The sequence below is a fragment of the Crotalus tigris genome, unplaced genomic scaffold (assembly GCF_016545835.1).
Source record: "Crotalus tigris isolate CLP2741 ecotype Arizona unplaced genomic scaffold, ASM1654583v1 scf7180000017969.2108049, whole genome shotgun sequence".
NCBI lineage: Eukaryota > Metazoa > Chordata > Lepidosauria > Squamata > Viperidae > Crotalus > Crotalus tigris.
Window position 1 is genome coordinate 1,632,476 of NW_024096751.1, and position 24,380 is coordinate 1,656,855.

At 40.3% G+C, this 24,380-nt stretch overlaps 1 protein-coding gene across 1 annotated transcript in view; it reads right to left on the minus strand.

Annotated features, from left to right (window-relative positions):
* PTPRN2 (protein tyrosine phosphatase receptor type N2) overlaps positions 1–24,380 on the minus strand; it is a gene marked incomplete at its 5' end in the record, with an annotated part of 573,168 nt that overhangs the window by 176,842 nt on the left and 371,946 nt on the right. The window lies entirely within an intron of this gene.

Below are 24,380 nucleotides of genomic sequence, written 5' to 3' on the forward strand. Positions count from 1 at the left end.
TCTCAAGAGCAAAATTGATGCAGAGCTGGACAAGCTGCTCCAGTAGGGCATCCTAGAACGCCTTTAAAGGCTAATGGAGAAGTCCGAATTTGCGCGGACTATAAATGTACATTGAACAAAGCACTGCAACAGCATGCATATCCAGTCCCTGTGATAAGTCACATTCTGGCCTTCCTCAAGGGGGGGGGACACATTTTTGCAAAACTCAATTTGGCACAGGCCTATCAATAGCTACCTGTTGATGAGGCAACAGCTGAGGCTCAAACAATAGTAACACAGAGAGGACCCTTTATGGTTAAAAGATTGCAGTTTGGGGTTAATGTGGCCCCTGACATATTCCAAAGTGTCATGGAGCGCACACTTCATGGTATTCCTGGGGTCTATCCCTATTTTGATGACATCCTCATTGCTGGTAAGTCATCCCTAAATTTAGCTGAGAGATTAAGGGCCGTCTTGCTTCATTTCCGCCAAGCAGATCTGAAACTGAAGCAAGAAAAGTGTAAGATTGGAATTACTTCCACTGAGTTCTTAGGTTTCAGAATTGATGCTCAAGGCATCTATCCTGCTGAATTGAAGTTTCAAGCGATTCAGCAGGCCCCAAGCCCAAGTCCAAAAGCGAGCTGCAAGATTTCTTGGGGCTCTTAAATTTCTATCACACATTTCTTCCACACAAGGCTGCAGTGGCAGAGCCGTTACACCGGCTCTTAGATAAACAAGCTCCATGGCAATGGACTAAAGTTCATGAAAGGAGTTTCAATGAGGTTAAGGCCTTGCTCCCTTCAAATGCTGTATTAGCGCATTTCAATGAGCAATTGCCTGTATGCATCGCATGCAATGCATCTCCTTATGGGGTGGGAGCAGTACTTAGCCATCTGAAGGCTGATGGGACACAAGTCCCTGTGCCCTACTACTCAAGGACCCTGTCATCTGCAGAGCGGAATTACGCTCAGATTGACAGAGAAGCCTTGGCCATAGTGGCTCGCACAAAGAAATTCCATGATTTCTTATATGGCCATTTCACAATCTACACAGACCATAAGCCTCTGCTGGGGTTGTTTACTACTAACAAACAGACACCACACGTTATTTTTCCACGTATGCTGAGATGGTCCATTTTCCTGTCAGCATATGACTACATTCTAATTCACAAACCTGGAAAAGAGATGGGCTATGGAAATGGCCTCAGCAGATTACCTCTAAAACAGATAGAGGCAGATCCTGCTCCTGCTATTAATATTCTTTCCATTCAGGAGTTGCCTGAATCTCCCCTCAATGCTAGGGATGTGGCTGCTGAAACTGCTACTGATCACACGCTCACACGCATGCTGACATGGGTGTTGTCAGGATGACCTGACGTGTCCAAATACTGAGTTTCAAAGCTTCTGGCAAAGGAAGCACGAACTTTCCACTTTCAAGGGGTGCCTGTTATGGGGTAGTAAGGTAGTCATCCCAGCCTCATTGAGGTCTAGAATCTTGCTCTCTCTGCATGAGGGACATCGAGGCATAGTAAGGATGAAAGCACTTGTGCGCAGCCATCTCTGGTGGCCTGGGCTTGATAAAGCCATTGAGGCCCAGGTGCACGGGTGCCAAGTGTGCCAGCAGTCAAGGCCTGAAATGCCTCAGGCCCCAGTACATAGGTGGGAGGAAACACAAACCCCATGGTCACGGGTACATATAGATTACGCTGGGCCCTTTCAGGGGCAATTCTTCCTTCTCCTCGTTGACAGCCATTCCAAGTGGCTAGAGGTTGTTCCCTACTACTGCCAGGACCATCCAGGTGTTGAGAGGGATCTTTGCTTCACATGGACTTCCAGATGTCCTGGTTTCAGATAATGGCCCCCAATTTACCTCTTTTGAATCCCAGGCCTTTCTTCAGGCCAACCTGATCCGGCATGCGACTTCTGCTCTCTTCCACCCATCTTCCAACAGCCAGGCAGAGAGGATGGTGCGTACTACCAAAGACGCTCTAAAGAGACTCACTTACGGCAGCTGGCATCATAGGTTAGCTGATTTCCTTCTTGCACATCGCACCACACCTTGCACAGCCACAGGGAAGAGCCCAGCAGAACTCTGCTGGGGTCGCCGCCTCATCACGAAAGTGGACAGGTTGCACCCAGACCGGGTGGCTTCACAGGTGTCACAGCTGCGGGCACCTAGGAGACTACAGGTGGGCAATCCAGTCTGGGCAAGGAACTATGGACCTGGACATCTCTGGGTCACAGCAGTGGTATGCAAGGTCTCTGGACCACTGTCATACGAAGTGGCCTTGGACAATGGGCGCGTCATCAAACGACAGATTGACCAACTGCGTTGGAGGCTCTCCAGCAATGTTTCCGTGCCTGGCTCTGCTCTCGGGGGGGGGAGGAGAACCATAATCCTAATTCTGGACCACAGTCTCCCAGCTCCAGTGGTTTCTCATACGCTAATGCACATGTTCCAGTGACAGAATGGGGTCTCATAATTCAGCTATTGCTCCCAATAGGGAGTCTCCAGAAAGGGGGTCATCCCACACATCAGTTATTGTTCCAAACAGGGAGTCCCAAGGAAGGTGGTTTGCCACGGAGGCGGCTTCTGACTCTGGCACCTCCAACTCATACACGGGGGCCATGGGGTATTGGGGCACATCCACCACTCAGGCCACTCCAGCTGTTGGTCTTGGGCTTGAGGGACAGTGTTCCCAAGAGCAGTCCATTGTGGATTTGGGGAATACTACTCCACCACGGAACTTGGGGGATTCCACCCCCCCAACGAACTCTGGCTTGGGCTTAGAGGATCCAGCCAGTGAGCAGCTGGGTGGGTCACCTGGGACTTTGGGGCATCAAAGTCCTGGTCTGCCAAGCCTGGCAGGTGAGCTGGCAGGCCAGGCACACTCACCGGCCATCAGAAGGTCACAACGGGCCAAGGGCCCACCTAAACATCTTGAGGACTATATAAGATTTCTCTCAATTCTAAGGGAACCTTACTAGCCCTTAAACAAGATGCAGAGCAAACACTCAGTGAAGGGGTGTTATCTTCAGCTTATTATTTGTTCTATTTTCTTTCTGAATGATTGTATATGTAAGAGTGCTTGCCTGTGTGCAGGCAATTGTGATTTCCATTAACCTCCAGTCCTTTGAACACATGTACCTGTGCTGTTACATCATAAGGTATATTGTTTTATCTAGGGGGGAAGGGTGTTGTGTCCTGAGCCTGCTGAAGCATTCAGCAGGCTCAGAAATGTTGCAAATGTTCCCGGGCAGACCAAAAGCTGCCTGGGACCAGACACGAAAACAGCTAGATTCCTATTGGCTGACACTGTCTGGGTTCAGGACAGTATAAAAGGCCTGCGTGCCCTTTTGGTTGTCTCTGGTTGTAAGAAGAAGTCAATAAAGAAAGCTTGGTGTTCACCATGTGTCTTCGTTTAATGCCTGAGACCCAAAAACATAAAATTTTCCACCTGTAACTCTTCTGAGTTTTCCAACAAATGGAGGCAAAGACTGAACAATGGAACAACCACTAGTCTTAGGAACAGTTGATGAGGAAGAATAGATTGTGATGAACAGTCATGTGATTATAGCATAAAGGAAGAGAGAAGACACTACAAGATCTGATTATCTGATTATACAGAGAAGAAACTTAAACAGAGTTGAAATATAGCCTTAAACCACAATTGATTCTGGCATGGCAAGTTCAATTATTGTTAGTTGCATTCCTTGGTTTAGGGCTTAGTATGATGTATTAAGCCATTTGAATATGGCTTATTTAAAAACTATAATTAAAGAAACCATGGCTTAAGATGTATAAATTTATTACAATAAAAAGGGCGATTGCCATTTCCCTAAATCTTTGCAGAGTGACATATTTTAAATAAAGCATAATAGTACCATAATAATAAAAATGCCCCTTTATGGATTACTGCCTTGCTTATAGCTTCTTGCGTAACTCAATGAAGCTATAAGCTATGCCGTGCAGGGCCACCCAAGACGGACAGGTTATAGCAGAGAGTTCTGACAAAATGTGATCCACTGGAGAAGGAAATGGCAAACCACTCCAGTATCTTTGCCATGAAAACCCCATGGACAGTACTAAAAGGAAAAAAGATATGACGCTGGAAGATGAGCCCCTCAGGTCGGAAGGTGTCCAATATGCTACTGGGGAAGAGCAGAGGGCTAGTACTAGTAGCGCCAGAAAGAATGAAGCGACTGGGCCAAAGCCGAAAGGACGCTCAGCTGTGGATATATCTGGTGGTGAAAGGAAAGTCCGATGCTGTAAAGATTTTTTCTCCATAGGAACCTGGAATGTAAGATCCATGAATCAAGGCAAGCTAGACGTAGTCAAAAAAGAGATGACAAGACTGAACATTGACATCTTAGGAATCAGCGAACTAAAATGGACAGGAATGGGTGAATTTAACTCAGATGACCATCAGGTATACTACTGTGGGCAAGAATCCCTCAGAAGAAATGGAGTAGCCTTCATAGTCAATAAAAGAATAGGAAAAGCAATACTGGGATACAATCCCCAAAATGACAGAATGATCTCAATTCGAATCCAAGGCAAACCATTCAATATCACAGTAGTCCAAATCTATGCCCCAACCACTGGTGCTGAAGAGGATGAAATTGACCAGTTCTATGAAGCCCTACAGCACCTTATAGAATTAACATCAAAAAATGATGTCCTTATCATCATGGGGGATTGGAATGCTAAGGTAGGAAGTCAAAAGATAACTGGAATAACAGGCAAGTTTGGCCTTGGAGTACAAAATGAAGCAGGGCACAGGCTAATAGAATTTTGTCAAGAGAATACGATGGTCATAACAAACACTCTTTTCCAACAACCCAAGAGACGGCTCTACACATGGACATCACCAGACGGTCAACATAGAAATCAGATTGACTATGTGCTCTGCAGCCAAAGATGGAGAAGCTCTATACAGTCAGTAAAAACAAGACCAGGAGCTGACTGTGGCTCAGATCATGAGCTTCTCGTTGCAAAATTTAGGCTTAAATTGAAAAAAGTAGGGAAAAGCACTAGGCCTCTCAGGTATGAACTAAATCATATTCCTGATGAATATACAGTAGAGGTGACAAATAGATTTAAGGAACTGGATCTGATAGACAGAGTGCCTGAAGAACTATGGATGGAAGTTCGCAACATTGTACAAGAGGTAGCAACTAAAACCATCCCAAAGAAAAAGAAATGCAAGAAAGCAAAATGGCTGTCTGAGGAAGCTTTGCAAATAGCTGAGGAAAGAAGGGAAGCGAAAGGCAAAGGAGAAAGAGAAAGATACACCCAATTGAATGCAGAATTCCAGAGAGTAGCTAGAAGAGATAAGAATGCCTTCTTAAATGAACAGTGCAAAGAAATAGAAGAAAACAACAGAATAGGGAGGACCAGAGATCTCTTCAAGAAAATTGGAGATATGAAGGGAACGTTTCATGCAAAGATGGGCATGATAAAGGACCAAAATGGCAGAGACCTAACAGAGGCAGAAGAGATTAAGAAGAGATGGCAAAACTACACAGAAGAACTATACAAGAATGAGCTTAACATCCCAGATAACCACAATGAGATGGTCATTGACCTCGAACCAGACATCCTAGAATGTGAAGTGAAATGGGCCTTAGAAAATCTGAGCAACAACAAAGCTAGTGGAGGTGACAGTATTCCAGCTGAGCTATTCAAAATCTTAAAAGACGATGCAGTAAAAGTGCTACACTCAATTTGCCAGCAAATTTGGAAAACTCAACAGTGGCCACAGGATTGGAAAAGGTCAGTTTACATTCCAATTCCAAAGAAAGGCAATGCCAAAGAATGTTCAAACTATCGCACCATTGCACTCATTTCACATGCTAGTAAAGTTATGCTTAAAATCCTACAAGCTAGACTCCAGCAGTATGTGGATCGAGAACTACCAGAAGTACAGGCAGGATTTCGAAGAGGCAGAGGAACTAGAGATCAAATTGCCAACATACGCTGGATCATGGAGAAAGCTAGAGAGTTCCAGAAAAACATCTACTTCTGCTTCATTGACTATGCTAAAGCCTTTGATTGTGTGGATCACAACAAATTGTGGCAAGTTCTTAAAGAGATGGGAGTACCAGACCATCTCATTTGTCTCTTGAGAAACCTATATGCGGGTCAAGAAGCAACAGTGAGAACCGAACACGGAACCACTGATTGGTTCAAAATTGGAAAAGGAGTCCGGCAAGGCTGTATACTGTCGCCCTGCCTATTTAACTTATATGCAGAGCACATCATGAGAAAGGCAGGGCTAGATGAATCAAAAGTTGGAATTAAGATTGCCGGGAGAAATATCAACAACCTAAGATATGCAGATGATACCACTCTAATGGCAGAAAGTGAAGAGGAACTAAAGAGCCTCTTGATGCAGGTGAAGAAGGAGAGTGCAAAAGTTGGCTTGAAACTCAACATTAAGAAAAACAAAATCATGGCATCCGGCCCTCTCAATTCCTGGCAAATAGATGGGGAAGAAATGGAGGTAGTGACAGATTTTATTTTTCTGGGCTCAAAGATCCCCTTAGATGGGGACTGCAGCCAAGAAATTAAAAAACGCTTGCTCCTGGGGAGGAAAGCTATGGCAAATCTAGACAGCATACTAAAAAGCAGAGACATCACCCTGCCAACAAAAGTGCGTATAGTCCAGGCCATGGTTTTCCCAGTTGCAATGTATGGCTGTGAAAGTTGGACCATAAGAAAGGCTGAGCGCAAAGAATTGAGGCCTTTGAACTATGGTGCTGGAGAAGACTCCTGCGAGTCCCTTGGACTGCAAGGCGTTCAAACCGGTCAGTCCTAGAAGAGATCAACCCCGACTGCTCTTTAGAAGGCCAGATCCTGAAGTTGAAACTCAAATACTTTGGCCACCTAATGAGAAGGAAGGACTCACTGGAGAAGGGCCTAATGCTGGGAAAGATTGAGGGCAATAGAAGAAGGGGACGACAGAGAATGAGATGGCTGGATGGAGTCACTGAAGCAGTAGGTGTGAATTTAAATGGACTCCAGAAGATGGTAGAGGACAGGAAGACCTGGAGGAACGTTGTCCATGGGGTTGCGATGGGTCGGACACGACTTCGCAGTTAACAACAACAACTAAAAATGTCCGTTTCATAGTGTAATTCTTTCTTTCTCCATTACATGAAACCAAAAGGGTACACCATATCCATGTGAGAAGAAAGAGGAAGGTAGGTAGGAGGGAACATACGTGTTATCACTCAAATAAGGCAAATGGCATTATGATACGAATAGCACAAATTATATGATTGATGCCATTTGTGCAATGACATTATAGCACATTGCGTCACTATTGTGGCTTTTATCAGACATCGATGATCATATCTAAAAATATCTCTTATGAACAAAACATGTTCTCAGGAGGCAATTTAACTGGAGAATTGACTAGAAAGAAGTCCTACTCTTCCTTTACTGGGACAGTCAGTATGCTAAGGCTGACTTGGAGAACCATCAGGTAAAATATTGCCCTTTTTTCTGAAGCAGAATCATTCAGAAAAAGGAACTTAAGGCCTGCTGCATAATGTATTCTGCACTGAAGAGCTTTAGAGTTTAGATTGCTACTATTTTTAGATAACAGGAAAAATGTACACTATTAATTTGTAGACTATCATGGTCATTGAAAGAAATGTAGGTTATTCAGTGTTAATAATATTGGTAAAAGTATACAGGAAATGTTTCTCAGCAGTCAGTGCCTATTCCAAATTATTCAATTTCACCAGGAAGATCTAATCTGAAAATCTATGCAGATTATATCTACATAGTTTAATTGAATAAAAACTCCCCATTGATCTTGAGATTTGAATTATAAGGTTTCCCATTTTCTATGGCACCTGCTAGGTAGAGTAAGCTATTCTTCTTACATCAGAATTGCTAAATTTAGAGAACTCAGGTCTTCTAAGTCAGCAGCCCCCAACCTTTTGGCTACCAGGGACGGTTACACAGAGATAGGTTTTTCCACAGACCAGAGGGGGCGTGGTTGGGTGAGCTGCCTGCATCCCATGGATGGGACTTCGCTTGTTTGCATGGATCGGTTTCTGGATGCCACGAACCTATGCTGGTCCAAGGACAAGGTGTTAGGAACCCCACTGGAAGATTAGAAGAGAGTGTCCACTGAATCAAGTATTCAAGGAACAGCAGGTAAAATAAATGACTGAAAGCAAAATTCTGAGTACATCACTTTGCCTGACCCATTCTCCTCTTTATATTGACTGGCCTACCAAAGACAGTAGAACATCACTTCGGTTTTGCTCCTTTTCAATAAAGGTTAAGCTAAAAGCCCCAAAATAGTTGTAGCAAACTTCTAGCAAACATATGAGTCCATGATTTTGGGGACTTGGTTCTTCTAGGGATTGAGCCCAATTTAAAAAAAAAAACCCATCTGTACAAACAACTGGATTTGAAGTTAGGACCATTGCTTTAAGAACTTATTGTGGCTTTGGGGGGGGGATTTTTGATTTTATCTTTGCAAGAATAAGATATGTTTGGATCGGAATGACTGGTCCCAAATCATTCAATGAACGTCTAAGTCTGATGGTGGATTTGAACTTGGGTTTCCCCAGTCTTAGTCCAACAACATAACCACTGAACCATCTTATCTCCCAATAAAATTTCAAAAATATTCTTTTGTTATTCCTTTATTTTATCATTTAGCCCAACTTATGCCTTCCATTCTCTATTAAATGAGCCAATAACTCTGCAAATACAAGTTACATAACCAAGCTCCCACTTAACATCACTATGATGTGATTTGCTTGGTTTAGCATATTGTATAGGTTTAGCCATTATAGTTTATAAACCATTGTTTATGGCTTAATCTATTATGCACCCAACCAACAGATTAACACAATAACTCCCAACTGAACAAGTCATTACTTATTAAAATGTGCAAACTAGCCACTTTCCAATGTTTGGCTGGGAGGCTTTGCAAAAAAAATAGAATCAAAGAGTTCACTTGCAGAAACAGGAAACAAATAACAGTCTGATAACCTTTCAAGAATTATGTAAAGGTTATATGAAATTACCTGCTTGCTTCAAGTCAAAAGGTATCTTCCAATTTTATGCAATTTTCAGCCATCATTGGTAATATGTTCATATTACTTTGATGCATTTTTTTTCTTATTATCATCTTTGCCTCACATTCATTCTCAGCCTTATTTCATCCAGCTGGCTTTGAAGAACTATGTTGAGGGGTTGTTGAGTTTGGGTTGTTTTTTTTTTTTTTTTTGCAGATGATAGTACAGTGTATTGATGCAACAGCCCCATGATTGCTCACAAACAAGACCACATAGATAACCACAGCAACCTGAATTACAGAACATGAAGCTGAGGACATCAAAGGGATGATGAAAATAGTGTTGAGAATCAGCAGCCAGAGAATGAAAAAAGCGTCCGAATAATTAGAAACAATGCATATGAACTGAGAATTTTGACTTCTCTCCTGTAGTGAATATTTGGGGTAGCCTCAAGCTTCCCTGAGCTCAGATTTTTGAACATTTTATTTGCATCCTTTTGCTTCCTTCTATTTTGTGGAAATGAACCTTGTAAGGAGAATTATGAGCAGTTCTAAGTGAAGAATCTATGTCTGGACAAAATCTTTATTAAAATGAAATGTGTTCAGTTTTTGGAAAATTCATGGACATATCAATGTGGTTTTCTTGTCCAAAAATGATTTCCAATGCCTTTATCTTGAACTTTTTTTTAACTAGTTTATAACTCTGAAATTTCCTGGTGATACTAATCAGGACTGGTCCTGCTTAACTTTTCAAAATTAGCCAAAGAACTTTTAAATTCAAATCCTCATGCTCTCTTAAAGATTAACTTTGTGGATGTTTCTCCAGAATTTTATATACCTATAGGCAAATGATCATGTGTAAACCTCCATTCTTACTTTCCATACAAATAGCAATGTCTTGACTGAAATAATGAACCATACACATCGCAAGCACACCCTTATTTTACATGTTTTTTTTTCCCTAGAAGCTTCTTACAATCTTAACAATACTGAATATGTCTCAAATGCAAGTCCATTTCAGTCTCCTGACATCTATCCTTCAAAAGTGAAATATACGACGTGGACATTTATCTTTTCTCTTGCTGAGGCAGCAGCAGATGGGGGAATGACGTGGACACTTCTGTTTTATGGTAATCACTCCTATCATTAATCTAGTTACACATTACCAAATCTTTTCTTCTTGTTTAAACCTAAAATCTATGGAACAGTTCCTGACAGGGCAGACATTTCACCCTCTTCTTTAAGAGAGGATTTGTCATTCTAAAAATATCAGACAAAGATGCTTTTTTTTTTAAACTAAGCAAAGATTTTTGCCTTTTCCACCAGCCTTCCTGATCTGAAATCATCACAAAAGCAGGGATCCTTTTCTCTAACATCATATGGAACACATTCAGTCACTAACCTTATAAAAAGAGAAAGGAGCTACAGGTGTGGGTTAGCTCTAACCTTTGAAAATAAAGTTGGCACAAGAGGAAGTAATGAGAATGTCTGGTGATTATTTGTTTATCGATTGATTGAATTTTATGCCCCATCTTCCTTTAAGGTGATTTCTTAATCAGAAGGTGATTTTCTTAACAGAAAAACAAAACAAATGGAATTTAATGAGTAGGTGTATATACTGTATACATGTTAGAGAGAAAAGATCTGGACAACTAGAGTTTGAAGTAAAGTATTCATAGGCAACCAAACACAAAAGAATCACTATGAGTTTGTGTGTGTTGTGAAGATGAATCCGATATTACTGCAGGGAAGTAATTTTAGAAGGCTAGCTGAAATAAAAAACACACTTTCAGAATAACTAGGAAAGAAGGAAGGAAGGATAAGCAGGCATCGACTAGATTTTTGAGCTAATGTACAAAATTATTATTCTGCACGCATGACTAGATTCACACATAAATTTAAGCCATAAATCAATGTGCATTAAGTCTAAATTCAGCCATCTCAAGTAATCCAAATAAGCCAAGCTTTATTTGCCCAGTGGAACAGAACGTGGAGAACCTTTTGATGGTCACTGAACATTGGAGAGGGGTGGGGAAGAGCCCTGAGAACCATAAAATGGATCATCCACATTATATGCATAAGTAGGCCAGAGGGATTGGGGATTATCTTTTCACGTGTTTCTCATCTTAAAATGACAGGAAACCTGGCTGTTTTTGATAGTTATGAGCTGCAAAAAGGGGATTCAAAAATGGCCTATAGCAGTGGTTCTCAACCTTTTTAATGCCGCAACCCCAACCGGTCGTAAGTCGAGGACTACCCAACTGGTCGTAAGTCGAGGACTTTCCCTGCCCAAGAGTGCTACGCATGCGTGGTGCCGCCCCCTGAACCGGCCGAGGCATAGCTGGCAAGCGTCAGCGATGGTGCAGGGCAACCACCGGCTGGGCCACCAGCTGGCCCAGCCCAAGGGAGGTAAGGCACCCGCCGGGCCGCACGCGTGCCAGCAACCCTCCCTGCGCCCGCCGGCCTCCCATCTCCCACCCCTGGCCCTCTTTTACTTACATTTTTAGTAGTTGCTCAGCAGGGAGGGGTGGAAGCTTCCAGACAGCTTGCCTTCGCTGCAGACAACTTGCAGCACCGTTTGCAGACTGGGGCTTTTGGTGGGCTCAGCAGGGCAGAGACAGCCTGGACAATTCCTATTGGCTTTTGAAAGCCAATAGAATTAGACTCTATTCAAGAGAGTTTATTCTATTGGCTTTCAAAAGCCAATAGAATAAAAGGGAGTAGCACAACTAAGAAAAAGGGGGGAAAATGGCCGACTGCATTGTTTGGCGACCCCCGTGAAATGGTCGTTTGACCCCAAATGGGGTCACGACCCACAGATTGAGAACTGCTGGCCTATAGACTTACAGAGCAAAAGCAGTTCTTGAAGCAAAGCAAAAAGCAGTCTTTAATGCAGACAAAAACAGTTCTTAAAACAAGGCGAAAGCAGGCAAAGCCGAGGGAGTGTAATCTGAAAACAAACACTTGTGCCTAGCAAAAGCCCCTCCTCATGGCGTCTCCTTAAATGTTACTCTCCAGGTCAGGGGTAGGCAACATTGGCTCTTTTATGACTCATGGACTTCAGCTCCCAGAATTCCTGAGCCAGCCATGAGTCATAAAAGAGCCAAGGTTGCCTACCCCTGCTCCAGGTGAACCTCGTGAGGAGGGGTGGGTCACCCTCCTCCTGAGTAGTTGGGTCGCCCTACGCTGACTATGCCTTCTTTCCATTCTTCACACTCAGGGACGGGGCGGGGGAGACATCTGCTCTTTTCTGGATCTCTGGAGCTCCTCTGCTCTCCTTTGATCAGCCTCAACCCTCTCTTCCTCCCTGCCTACTCTTTTAAGGCCCAATGGGCCCAGGACTGCCTCATCCTCGTTCTCAGGTTGTTCCTCCTGAGCCATAGAGACTGCACCAGCTCCCTGCATCAGCCCCTGCTCCATCTCCATCTCCTCCTCCTCCTCAGACTCGGGTTTGACAGAGCCATGACAGGACTAAAGATTAAGATTATTAAAAGTAAAAGCAAGGAATATATGTTTGGTATATTTGATCAAAATTAAAATACATATGTAGTATTTGTAAAATCTTCATGTCCAAAGTGTGCTTACAGAGAGTGGACTTTTTTGATATGGGGGGTGGACTGCCAAAACATAATAAAATATACTTTTACAGTCTTCATTGGGATTCTGTCAGAAGATATGCAACGGCTCAAAAATCCAATACAGGAAAATCAAAAATCTACTTCTCTTTTACCACAATTTATAATTATATAATATATTTATATTGATTATATTGATCCACTAGGCTAGAAATAGGTATGCCCAATCCTTTTTGAGAAAGTAAAGAATAATAGGCAGGGCAAAATGGTGCTTTGAGCTGTAAGTATGAGCTCTCCTAAGTGTCAGATGATCCTCTTTCTCGATTCTTAAAAGTGGAGCCTGGTATATTTTCTAGAAAAGCCAATTTGAAACAATCAGAACACCTGCGTTTGACAAATGTAAAATGGCAGAAACTCCACAATACAAACAGAGACCACATATGCATCTGTGTCCCTTTTCTGTAGCTGACAATGGGTTTCTACTTGCCACTAGGTGCATTGATCCACAAGTAGAGAAAAACTGAATGAATAGAAAAGTGATTATATTTCCTCTGTTTTATATCCCCCACTGGCTTCAATTCTTCTACTCTTCTATCTGTGGCTATGCAGCACTGAATTAACTTCTTGGAGAGCTAGAATGTACTGTTGAACAAAATACGGTACCCCACTTCATTAGATAGGCTGTCTTTAAAATGGTCAGCTAATTCAATTAATTTCAGGTGACATCTCTAGTATAAAATTGGAAGTCAGTTATGTACACCCTGACTTTGTTTATCTTGATGCAATCTGGGAATTTCACAGTTAATTATTACTCATCTGACAGGTAATCAAAGGCAAATCTCAGTTTAAGAATAAAATTAGTATAATTTTCCTGGACAGGATCATAGTTATATATAGCTTTCTTAGCAGGTCAGTTTATCAAGTCCAAGTATAAATACCATCCAGGTATAATCTATGAGATATTGTCAGTCACACACACACAGACACACAGACACACAATGTAATAGCATAATCATAGGAAGTTGTGGGACTAAATAGTTTGTGCTACTAAGAGTATAGCATGTGGGTGTCAAACTCACTGCATCACGTGATGTGTCAGGATGTATCATGACTTTTTTGCATTGCTGGAGCTGGGGTGATGCAACCGGCCTGCGGACCGGCAGTTTGACATCCCTGGTATAGCAAGTGATAGATCTGTATTATCTATGTGTAATCTAGGTGGTTTCTTGGATCAGTTGATTAATTTGGGCATCTACCTAATTTTGATGCAGACCCCTCATTATACTGAATAAAGGTTTTCAGAAATCTGTGCAGTATTAGTAATAAGAGGATTAATTGTTATCTAGGCCTCAAAATGTAAAGCATATTTGTCTCCCTAAAAGAGTAATAATAGTTCACCAACACTAATATCAGTTTTTTTATAATAACTTAAACAGGACATGGTTAAAACCAGGGCTTTTTTTGTCAAAGAATGCCCAGAACGGCGTTCCAGCTCCTTTTTTGGATGGAACCTTGTAGGGTAGGCAAGGCGAGTTGTATGACATGTGTGAATTCCGGCACCTTTTTTTTTTTTTTTTTACAAAAAAAGCACTGGTTAAAACGAAAGAACAAGTCCTCCAGAGCTCTGTTCAATATGATTTATTATTCTGTTATTGTATCAGAATTCTGGTCAAATTCTGATTAAAGAAAGAATGCTAATGAATATACTATTTTCAAATAAAAAAATCTTTATACTGACAATTTAAGATGTCAAGATTCTGATTCTTTTTCTTATACTTTTTCAGTGTAAAAGGGAAGAGAGTTGTGTCTTTTCCAATGTTTGAATCCCTGGATTGTTTCAGAAAGAGCTTTTAGACTTATCAATAAGGGAACCAGCTTTCAGAGAGATAATCAGATCTTTCAGTGTTATTGCACCTAGTGGCCTCTGTTAGCTGTTGATCCCAGAGAGTATCTTGGTTACACAGGAACTCCAGGAGATGAGGCAACAGCAATTACACCTGGACTAGACAGATAGAGAATATAATTGAACACTGATGAGAATTTATGTTCGACTCTACTCAGTGGCAATAGAAAAAGTGAAGTACTTATTTGCCCTTATTGGGATGTCATTTTAGTGGTACCCCTGTTGGAGAATGATGATCATGATCAGGTTGCTGCAAGTGGTTTGAATAATATTTTGCTGATGAAATTGCTCTTACTTGCTGTATCCTAAACTCCAAAATGGGTAGGCTCTAACACAGGAACTGGAGCAAAAGCCTTATACTCCTTATTGTTAGGAGTTTAGTTCACTTTGGGGAGTCTGAGGAATGAGATATCTTTAGCTTAACGAAGAGAAGGATTAGGGGAGACATGTCACAGAGGGGCTGTCACAGAGAAGAGGGAATCAGAACATCAGAGGATAGGACAAGAAGAAATGGGTGGAAACTTGTTAAACAGAGACCTAACCTAGAAGTAAGGAGATTTTTTTTTTTGACAGTGAAAACAGTTAATCAATGGAATAGTTTGTCTCCTAGAGTTGCGGGTGCTCCATCACTGGAGGTTTTCAAAAATATATTGGACAACTATTTGACCGGGATGGTATAAAATCTCCTGCCTTGAGCAGGGGGCTGGACGAGAAACCTCTGAAGTCTCTGCCAGCCCTATGATTCTATGATATATAAATGGATAGGATATTCCACTGTAAGAGGAATGATTTATAAGCTAGATCCATGCCATTTTGGAATCCTTTGGCCAGCTAGATGTAGCTGCATGATTGGAGGTGAAGGATATCAGTGCTTATTTTGAATAAGGATGCTACCCACAAGTCTGAAAGAGATACTGATTACTGTATGTGTCTGATGTCATGACATGAATTTGCTACACCAATTTAACAATGGTTCTCTGCTGAACATCATTTTAATATCATGGTTTGTTATAGATGCTGTTGGATAAATGCTGTCGTGTTAGCATTTGCAATGACTCTTGGACAGAAAAGTTTAATTTATTCAAGTTCTGTGTGTGTGTGTGTGTATACAATAAAATCTTGCTTTACTTGGACTTCAGTAAGGCATTTGATAAAGTAGATCACAACCTACTACTTGACAAGATAGAAAAATATGGGGTAGACAGCATCACCACCAGATGGATCCATAGCTGGCTGACCGGCCGTACCCAGCGTGTGGTCCTCAATGGAACCGCATCTACATGGAGGGAAGTGTGTAGTGGGGTGCCTCAGAGCTTTGTACTGGGCCCAGTGCTCTTTAACATCTTCATCAACGATTTGGACAAGGGGATAGATGGGAAACTCATCAGATTTGCAGATGACATCAAGCTGGCAGGAATAACCAACACTCCAGAAGACAGGCTTAAGATATAGAAGGATCTCAACAGACTTGAACACTGGGCACTATCTAACAAAATGAAATTCAATGGTGAAAAAACTAAGGTTCTACATTTAGGCAAGAAAAACCAAATGTACAGGTTTAGTATAGGGGTACCTTGCTCAACAGTAGTAACTGTGAGATCAAGATCACGTGAAGTGTTAATACCACTTTACAATCCTTGGTAACGCCACACTTGGAATACTGCATCCAGTTTTGGTTACCGCGATGTAAAAAAGATGTTGAGACTCTAGAAAGAATACAGAGAAGAGCAACAATGATGATTAGGGGACTGAAGGCTAAAGCATATAAGGAACAGCTGCTGGAATTAGGTATGTCTAGTTTAATGAAGAGAAGGACGAGGGGGGACATGATAGCAGTCTTCCAATATCTCAGGGGCTGCCACAAAGAAGAAGGAGTCAAGCTATTTTCCAAAGTGCCTGAAGGCAGGACAAGAAGCAACAGATGGCAACCTATTTTCATATTTGGTGGACTTGTAGAGATATAAAAGCTTTTTGGATTAAGATTTGGTGGAATATTCAAAAGATTTTAAAGAGAAAGATAAAATTTACTCTGCAATTATTTTTGTTGGGTATTATGGTTGATTTTGATGTTAAAGAAATTAATTTGATGCTGAATCTTATAACAGCTGCAAGATTATTGGTGGGGCAATATTGGAAGAAAAATTCTTTGCCTACTATGGAAGAATGGATACTTAAGGTGTCTAATTTAGCAGAAATGGCGAAAATCTTCGCCTATTTGAAGGATCATTCACAAGAAAAATACATTTCGGTCTGGAGAAGATGGATTGATTATATTCAAAAGTAATATGAGACTGAAAATTATTATCTTGCTTATGAGTAGATTTTAGATTATTATTAATAGTTTAATATGGTTGAATTTATATTATTTTTAGTGTTATGGTTTAATTATATTATTATTATTGTTTTTAATTAGTTAACATTTGTTTTGAAAAGGAGTTAAAGTATGTTATAGATTGATTGATAGTATAGTCGGGTAATGTTAGTTAGATTATGATTGTTTATTTGTTACCCTGTAATCAGCTCTGGGAAGTGGGGGAGGGGGGAAGGGGTGGGAGGGGTTTGGGTTATATTGTATTAAATTTGTAAAACTTTTAATTTAAAAAAAAAGAAGAAGAAAGAGATGGAAACTAATCAAGGAGAGAAGCAGTGATGGCAAACTTTTAGAGACCACATGTGCTGAGGCGATGGCGCATGCCCACACAGAGGGCTCCGTGTGCTGCCTCTGGCACACGTGCCATACGTTTGCCACCACTGGTATACGGTTTCCTGCCTGAGCAGGGGGTTGGACTAGATGACCTCCAAGGTCCCTTCCAACTTAATAATAATAATAATAATTGTGTTATGATCGCTGGATTATATTTTGCATAAAGTATGTCAATCTATAGCTTTTTAAAAATGTCAGTAGAGGGGCTACATTTAATCAAGAATCATTTTTAATTATGAAATTGAGGTTTTAGCAGTGTAGTGCTGTAAAACCACTACAAAAAGTATTGATATAAATCCAATAATTTGTCAAAGAGCTTTTCCATTAAGTCTTGACTTACCCTTTGGAAACCTATTTCAATTCCCAAAAGCTGTAATGAAGCAATTTTGGAGATGCTCCTTTATTACTTTTTTCCTCTCTGCACTTTTTGTGGGCAGTGTGATCATTAGACTTGGCTTTTTCTTTCATTTTCTGCACAAATATCAGACTCTTGACCAAAACAGTAACACTGTGAAATAGCCTTCTAGGATTCTAACTGACCATAATGCCAGGACAAGGGATTTTTTACAGAATTTGTTAGAGATGTAACATGATTTGTTGTTGTTGTTGTTGTTGTGTGGGTTTCAGATGCAAGCCCATCCCGCTTCTTGACATCTATCAATTACAAGTCAGATGTATGATGCAGAGATGTGCCTTTTCCCTTCATAAAGCAGCTGATTGAATGACTAGTCTGTGGTAATCACCGCTATCATTAATCTAGTTATACATTACAAAACCTTTTTCTTTTAAACCTAAGGTCCGTGGAACAGTTCCTGAGAGGGCAGACGTGTCACCCTCCTTTTTGAAGAAAGGGTTTGTCATCCTAAAAATGCCGCACAAAGATGCTGATTTCAGAAATGATTTTAAAATTAGATGTCACCATCTTCTCAAAGCTAAATTACTTTTCCTATTCATGCTGGGGTGATATTAGAATCTGACATTTCTTCTGTGTATTTTTCCCCAACCTCAAACTTGTAGTAACTGGAAGTAGAATGCAGAATAAATAGATAAAGGAAGAAGCAGAAGAATCATTAGCATAATAAGCTTGGATACAGCAAATAACTATTTGTCTCCTTTACTGACTTCTGCAACATGAGGAACTGTCCTTTTAAAGATCATTTGATCATTTCATATTTCATACAGAAGAAGACTTCAAGAATGGAAAAGAGTTTGCAACAATATTTATAGCACTGGAAAGATATTCATTTCTGTATATATAAAGTCTAGACAAAATATGATATGATATATATTATATTGTTTTTTATATACTATATTATGTATATTGTATAATATAACCAGCAAGAACAGATGAGACCATAAAATAGGGGAAGTCATAGAAATGAAGAAGCTAAATTGCTCCAGGACTTAAATTTCAAACAGACAGATACCCTGCCACACAACTCCCCATACTTAACAACTGTCGTTAAGAAACGCAAAAAAGTCTGGATGTGATAGAAGATAAGAGAAAGAACTGGAGAAGACAACAAAATATAAAGGCCTGCAAATAGAAATAGAACGATTGTAGCAAAAGCAAGTAAAGGTAATAAAATAGTAATAGGCGCCTCCAAAACCAACCAGAGCCCCACTTAAACACGATGAGCATTGACAAATTCACCATCAGTCAATGGCAAAAGGTGGCTTTACTCAGGAGAGCTTCCATCTTGTGACAATACTTGTAACACCATCAAATATCCACTTCTGCCTATCCCAAGACCATGGAAAGGACTCAATAGACAGACAAAAATGCCTTCTTCCAATCTGGCTGACTGTATGACAAACCATATTAATAATAACAATGCTGTTCAGAAATTATAACATTTTAGAACTTTCACTTGCTATCTTGACAGATGGATGAGATTATTATATATAGTAAGTAATTATAAAATAAAGTAATTACTTTTTTTAAAAAAATGTTATTATCTTTAGTTGTTGTTAGTGAATTGTCATTTGATATATTATTAGCTGCATCACCTTTATTCCTTTCCTTTAGGACTAATTCTTAAAAGTCTTGGTCATGGAAGGCACAAATTTGTGCCTCAACTGTTAGATAAAGATTGATTTTCCCTCCTCTTCTTCAGTTCCAAATTTCAAGGAATATGGTGTTCAATCAGAGGAAAATATAATTACATCATTTGGAGCAGAAGCATTACATCATATCAAAACTGGCTGTGCAGACAGGCATCCTGCAGGGGGGATGCGGTTACCTAGCAACTTTAGAGATGTGATTAACACTTTTTGACTCCCTCTCTCCCCCTCCTCATGTCTAAACTAGACATGCCATGCACTTACATGCATCCTTCTCCCGAGTTTTTATTTTTCTTTTAAACAAGAAGTAACCTCTTGAGATTGTATGTCTGAGTGATGAAAAGTGGGGGCAGGGGCTGGTTGCTTTTCTTCTCTGTTCCCTCTGCCCATTTTTTTCCCTTTTCAGTGACAGAATTATTGGTGGATGCAATTCTTAAGAAAATAAAAGTCAGGAGGGGGAAGATATAAGCTTTCTTCTCCTTGTGGTTCTCCATGAGCTGGCTTGGGCAGTGGTGGTGAAAAGATGTTAAAGGAAAGTGTGTTTGCTGGGAAATCTTATAAGAGAACCTTTCTATGGTGCTGAAAATACTGAGTATCAGGGAATTGTACATGTACACAATCTTTTATAATCTACCTCTTCTATTGAGAAGCCATCCAAAAAGTGACATTCATTCATTCATTCATTCATTCATTCATTCATTCATTCATTCATTCATTCATTCATTCAACCTATATGCCTACAGACAACTGTAGGCAGCTTACAATAATAAAAACAAGATAAAACATTAAAGCATTAAAACAATACATATTAACACTAAAATTGATTTTAAAAAGGAAAGGAAGCAAGCAAGATATATATAGGAAGGAGAGGCAGTCTTATCTTAAGTCTATTAGCCACCTCTGGAATAACAAGTCCCCATTGGGACCCAGTCAGCAAAACTAGTTCTTTCAATCTCACCTTGAGGGCATGATGTTCCAGAGGACAGGAGCCATGGCAGAAAAAGCTCTTCTCCTGGATCATGCCAGCTGGAATTCCTTGACTGACAGCATTTGCAGTATGCCCTTTCTGCCAACATGGATGGGGCAGATCAATCCCATTGAGATGAAAGGGTTCCTCAAGTAACCTGAACCCATGTCACAAAGAGCTTTAAAGGTAAGAATCAACACACCAAATTGGACTTGCAGAACAGTGATGTAACTTGGGCCACCCAAGGGGCCTCAAGAAATTTCTGTACAGCTGCATTCTGCTCCAGTGGTAGCTTCCAAAAATATGGTGCATGCCCTAATATGGCACAGCAACATAACATGTGATATTAGATATAACATACAAACTCGCAATACTTAAAAAAAAACTATCAGTGAAAACCTAGTTATCTTTATTACTTATTCCTATTGCCTGAAATATGTAGTTTCTGTCTCTCAGCTGATTCTAGCTTTAAAAAAAGGATACATTACTAAGATTCTATCTATATATCTCAAATCCCATCCTTTGATGCATGGAAATAATTCATTGCTCCAACTTATGTCTGGTGAAAAAACAGCTAAAATGCACATCATAAAATCAAGGAGACCTATATCTTTATTTATTATTTTTTGTTCAGATTGATCACTCAAGATAACTTGAAATATGTTGGAAATATCCGGACAAACTAACAATGCCTAAGATGGATCACTTTTACAGATATCTAAGTCCCAATCTATGAATCTATTGTTGTGAGATGACTCTGAATTGTGCAGCAATCTGACTTATAGCAGAAAAAAGAATAGTTAGATGGATCAAAGTTCTATATGGCAGAGATAATAATCATAATAATGATAAAGTTGGAAGGGACCTTGGAGGTCATCTAGTCCAATCCCCTGCTCAGGCAGGAAACCCTATACCATTTTGGACAAATGGCTGTCCAGTTTCTTCTTAAAAACTTCCAGCGTTGGAGCATTCACCACTTCTGGAGGCAGGTTGTTCCACTGGTTAATTGTTCTAATTGTCAGGAAGTTTCTCCTTAGTTCTAGGTTGCATCTCTCTTTGGTTAGTTTCCACCAGTTGCTTCTTCTTTGTGGCAGCCCCCGAGATATTGGAACCCTGCTAACATATCCCACCTCGTCCTTCTCTTCGTTAAACTAGACATACCAAATTCCAGCAACCGTTCCTTATATGTTTTAGCCTCCAGTCCCCTAATCATCTTTGTTGCTCTTCTCTGTACTCTTTCTAGAGTCTCAACATCTTTTTTACATCGCGGTGACCAAAACTGGATAAAGTATTCCAAGTGTGGCCTTACCAAGGCATTGTAAAGTGGTATTAATACTTCACGTGATCTTGATTCTATCCCTCTCTTAATGCAGCCCAGCACTGTGTTGGCCTTTTTGGCAGCTGCAGCACATTGCTGGCTCATATTTAAGTGATTGTCCACTAGGACTCCGAGGTCCCTCTCATAGTTACTACTATTGAGCAAGGTACCCCCTATACTATAACTGTACATTTGGTTTTTCTTGCCTAAATGTAGAACCTTACTTTTTTCACCATTGAATTTCATTTTGTTAGATAGCGCCCAGTGTTCAAGTCTGTCCAGATCCTCCTGTATCCTGGTCAAGGTTTTTTTGCCAGAGACTATAACTTGGATCTTCAGAAATAAAACTTCCCAGAAAGACTCCTTAAGGAACTCCCTAAATCACTTCCTTATTAATAATCATCTAACTCCCAATGCATTCTGTCAGGGAGGCAGCAGAGAAGTAGGCCTATCCCCCCTTGCATTTAAACATGACACAGCCATGTGCTTATAACTCTTAATACTGCCCTAAATTCATCTCCAAAATAAGACAGCCTTTTATTTTGTAGTTTGACAAAATAAAATAAAAAGGACATATATAGGAAATGAAAGATGGTGGCAATCACCCAGGAGCAGAAATAAAGTTAGAAAGACTAAAGTGCAATACGAACTTAAGCTTGCAAGCAAAGCTAAAAGCATCAAAAAAAAGTTTGGAGGTTATTTCAGCAGGGAAAAAGAAGGAAAGAAAAAGAAAGGAATGGACCTGCTGACTCAGTGAAGATTTGGGATGGTAACAAATAATGGGATAAAGCAGAATTTTTCAACTCCTATTTTGCTAAACAGAACAATCAACAAATAAAGAGATAGTAACTGAGGTTACTGTAAGTAAAATAGGGAGTGCCTGGCTATGTCTCCAGGACCAGATCAGTTACATTTAAGAGTTTTGAAAGAATTTGTTAATGTTTTCTTAAAACCCCTTTTGGTAATATTGAGGAAATCATGAAGGATGGTGTTGTGCCAGGAGATTGTAGAAAGGCAAATGTTCTTATCTTCAAGAGGGAGAAAAAAGAGGACCCAGGTAACTACAAATCACACAGCTTGACACTAGTATCAAATTCTGAAACAGGCTCACTTTGTGAGCATTTAGATAAGAATATAGGATTTATGAAGAAGAAGGCAAGTTAAACAAGTCACAAATGCAGAACCATAGCTTGTATTCCTTACTATTTTACAAGGACAAGCAAAAGGCAAATACAATGTAAACTAAAACATGACTTGGAATGTTTTGGATAAAGCCATCTGGATGGCTTTCTTCAACATCAGCACGTTAACTATACTGTTTTTGAGATATTCTCAGTTAATATAAACAATGCAGTTTATTAGGCCACTGGTTTCTGACGGATTCTTCCCTGTTACCATTCAAGGTCAACTCGGCTTAGAGTAAATGTTTTCTTACACTTTAGACAGTTCTAAAGGGGTGGGGGATCTTATAAGTTTGGTAGTGAATGCAGATCACATATGTATAGAAGAGTAATTTTTACTATGATGAAGAAAATATCATTATATTTGTAAAAAACATAAAGCTATGGATGTAAAAGGACAATATTAAGATTCAGAAAGCTAGAGCAAGCAAAAACAATAAGATGAATTTCAATAGAGCCCAATGCAAAATCTTACATGTGGGAAGCAAGTTAGATGTGGGAAGAAATGTAAGCAAGGCCATCCGGACTAGTAGATATTTTCCCCAGATTGATAACATGCTGACAGAGAATAAAGCTAGAGTAGAAAACCAATTATGTTGCCTATAATGAATGTGGCACAAATCAAATCATACTTTTTGGCAATAACTAAGAATATAAGCAATAGAAACAGATAAGGATAACAATAGACACATCTCATTTTATGCCAATATTATGTTGTGCTTCCTCAAGAATACGTGGAGAATACTTTCTCCATCATGAACAAGGCCTAGATCAGAGACCAACCCTTTAAGATTCTCTAAAATCATTCATAAATCACATCATCCGGCTTTTGTCCAGGCTAAAGTCACCATTCATGACTCTACTGATGAAAATGGGATTCATGAAAAAGTAACAAGACTGGGGGGGGGGGGGTTTCACTTGGATGATCTTCCAGATATTATACAAATGTTTTGTGGATACATGAGTCCAAAATAAAACTTTCCAGGTTACCTGAATATTATTAGATCTAGCAGAAAGCAAAAACTGTATTCCACAATAAGAATCCCACACTGAAGTTCTCTCATTGATTGGAGATATTTTATCTAGATTTGCTATCACTGCAAGAAGCACTGTGTATCAGAAAATCTATGGACAATATCTGGCTGTTTATTCAACTAAAGTCAAAGTGCAAGTGGGTCATGCAGTGAGAAAATCATCTCAAACATACAAGCAAGTGTACAAGATGAAGACGAACAAATTCAGTTTTTGTAATATCTAAGAAAATCTGGGCCCAAAGCTTCACAGAAATATTGTCCATTTCATGCAAAAACAACTCAAATGTTATTGAGTTGAAACAGTGTGGTATGGAGGAAGCAAACTTCTGCAGGGGGATATAAGAGAATGATAACCAATTAGGGCAGTGGTTCTCAACCTTTTTAATGCCGCAACCCCAACCGGTCGTAAGTCAAGGAGTACCCAACCGGTTGTAAGTTGAGGACTACCCAACCAGTCGTAAGTTGAGGACTTTCTCTGCCCGGGAGCGCCGTGCATGCATGGTGCCGTCCCCTGCACCGGCCCAGGCGTAGCTGGCAAGGGGCAGCGACGGCGCAGGGCGACCACCGGCTGGGCCACCAGCTGGCCCAGCCCAAGGGAGGTAAGGCACC